This window comes from Mus pahari, chromosome 15 (genome assembly GCF_900095145.1).
Source record: "Mus pahari chromosome 15, PAHARI_EIJ_v1.1, whole genome shotgun sequence".
Lineage (NCBI taxonomy): Eukaryota > Metazoa > Chordata > Mammalia > Rodentia > Muridae > Mus > Mus pahari.
Window position 1 is genome coordinate 16,695,662 of NC_034604.1, and position 3,410 is coordinate 16,699,071.

The window sequence follows — 3,410 nt, forward strand, 5'->3', positions numbered from 1 at the left end:
AGAAATCATATATTTGCAAACCCATGTATTTAGACCTCTTTCCCATAGCCTTAAGGGCTGTCCTGAAGGTCCCAGTGTTTTTTATCACTTTGCTGAAATCAGCCACATCCTCAACTCCTATTTTTAATTATCATGGAGTCATTAATGTTAACAGGGAGAACATTCCTTGGAAGGAAAGAGTCCTGCGCTGCTAGTGGGTCAAGAAAATATACACATTATTACACAGACAAGCCTTACGCCCACAGCAGCCATCCACCACACTCACAGAGGCTCACAACAGGGCCCTGTCTCAGGAGCAGGATCCGTGTCACTCTGCCCCCACAAGGGCCACGCTGGGTATGACACACTGGAACTAAGGTATGTGCCACCATGCTGGATTTATTTTTGTCCCTTTGAAGAAAAAAAGGTCAAGGTGGGGACAGGCAGAGGAGTTGAGAACTGATTTCATATACTGAGGGTGGCTTGAACTCCTTCCTGATCCTCCTCCTTGGTACTGAGTTGCTTGCTGTCTCAAAGAGAACTAGGAAGAAGCTATATTTTTAAAAACAGTTCTTAGCTCTGCTCTATCCCAGAGTTTCATAAAATCCATATATCATTTGCTCTTGACAGCTTTAGATCTTTAACATTTAACTGCTACCACAGTTTCCATGTATCTATTTCTCAGTTGTTCTGTGTTTCTAATTATGGGGACACAGACTATAAATCAACAGGGTCCCACTTCTATTTATACACTCCAGTTTTCCATTTGTGAAATGGAATAGTAAAATTCATAAATTCTTTATTCTGGAGATGTTCTCATTACATTGATTTTTTGTGGTACAGGAGACTGGCTGATCCAGTCTCTTTGTGGATGAGATCTTTAGACTGTGCCTTAAAGACGTCAAATTTTCCTGTTCTAACTGTGCTTTGTGTTATTTCAGGGATTTATGCATTGCAGACTTTAAACTGAAATACGTTAAGGGAAACACAGCATGGAAACAGAGCGCACTCCATGCATTCTCTATATCATGACATTGTGAGAAGCAGAGGCACAGACTCAGTGATCTCACACATGCTGAGATCTACACACACACACACACACACACACACACACACACACACTCTGTGATTCTCTGCTTTAGTCTAGGCATATCAATAGGTCCATAGGGCTTGTTTAGCTGAAGAGGCCCTGAGTTCCACCACTGCCCACACACAATCTCATCCTATCATGCTATCGTGTAGGGGTTGGTAGGCATTGAGCCAGTTGTCTGAACTCTCTGAACCTGACTATTTGAAAAGACAGAAGGAGGCACATAGATGTAAACATTAAGTGTGTGCCTGCATGTGTGTGTGAGTTCATGAGTGCGTGTGTGTATGTTTGCATGCATGTGTGTGTGTGAGTTCATGCGTGCATGTTCGTGTTAAATGTGCTTGCATTTATATGTAACAAAAACAACTTAAGGACAGGTTTGGTTTATGTGGCTCACAGTTTTAGGAGTACAGCCTGTCACTGTGGGAAAGAAGGTGGGAGTGGGGGTGGGGGTGGCAGGCGCACTGTGTCCACAGTCAGGAAACAGACAGCCCGACAAATGGAGGTGCTCAGTTCACTTTCTCTTTGGTATTCAGTCCATAACCCAACCCCATGCTGTGTTGTACTCACAGAGTGTGTCTTCCCTCTTCAGCTAATCCTTTCAGGAAGCATCCTTCGCCCAGATGTGTGTTTCTATGGTTATGCTACATCCAGTCAAGTTGAAGGCAGAGATTAAACACCATGCATGGTTTGTTACACCACAGACATATGCATACTTAATATGAATAGTAGTGGTATCACACATGGTCTATGTAGTTGATCAAACTAGTATCAATGTACTATTTTGTGTTCATAACTGAAACAGAGTCTCCACATACAGCTCAAGCTAATCTTGATCTCATTATGGGATCCAGGCGAACCTCAAACTCATTGTCCTCTACCTTGCTGGGATTGTAGATGGTCTTCCATTACACTCAGGACTGGTTTGTGTTTTATTATTGCCTGCCATTTCTTTAGGTAATAAAGCATGAGAGTAGGGGATAGCCAAAGGGACCCGATCTCACCGGCTAACCAAAAGAAGTCTTCTAACATGACTCAGATTTATGTACACGTGTAGTATATACCAAAAGAGAGCCCATTTACCCAGGTGAAAGACATGATTCACCTAAGTTACATATATGCTAGTACAAGACACAATCACAGCTCTCTCTCTCTCTCTCTCTCTCTTACACACACACACACACACACACACACACACACACACACACACACACTGTAAGACTTTCGTGGGGAGCCCTCCCCACTTTAGTCTCGAGAAGGCAACGCGCAAAAACCACGAATAAACCATCTTGATGTAAAAACATGAGGTAGAGGCACCAACCACTAGGCTGGAAAGCTAAGGGTTTTTGTAGGGGGAGGGGTTGGGGCTAGCAAGAATTGGCGCGGTTACCCGTGATTGGCTCATTTAAACGTACGCATTTGCAGGATGGTACGTGCAAGTCAGGAATGCTAGGAGACCTGAGGGGCGGGTCAGCGGAACATTTGGTTCAGTCCCAGGAATGTTCCAACAATGGCCTGCCTGGACGTGCCCAGGCCTGTCTCACTGTGCTCAGGCTTCCAAGCTTACAAACAACTATTACTCTGGATATCAGTTGCATGAATCCCAGGCCTTAAATTTCATTTTAAATTTCATTTCCCTTCAGCACACACACATTGGTGGTGGAGGTCAGAGGACAACTTTCAGGAGTCAGTTCTCTGCTTCCACCATGTGGATCCTGGAGGTTAAACGTGGCTTGTCAGGCTTGGCAGATGAGGGTATGTAGCAGACAAATATCAAGTAGGAAAGTGTTTATATAGTTGTTGAGGTACTTTGGAAAAACCATAAAAGCGCTTATGAACGGACTAGTTTATAGTGTTGCCTTTAGTTTTCTATGACGTTGCTGTTTATTTTTTTTAAATGTTTTTTAAAGATTTATTTATTTGTTTTTAAAGATTTATTTATTATTATATCTAAGTACACTGTAGCTGACCTTTGGAAGAGCAGTCGGTGTACTTAACCACGGAGCCATCTTTCCAGCCCCTGATGTTGCTGTTTATTTTGTCATTTATCCTTTTCCCTTTTGTAACCCTGCTTCCCCAATTATGTCTTCCTTTTTTGTGCCTTTTTTTTTTTTTTCTTTAAAGATAGGGTCTGTCGCTGGGTGTGGTGGCAGAGGCAGAGGCAGGAGGATTTCTGAGTTCAAGGTCAGCCTGGTCTACAGAGTGAGTTCCAGGACAGCCAGGACTACACAGAGAAACCCTGTCTTAAGCATTGGAAGAAAAATAAGTTCCTGTGTGCTCCACTTGTCTTTGTGGAGAGGTTTGTCTCAATAGTATTTATAAAAATAAAAAAAAAAAACTA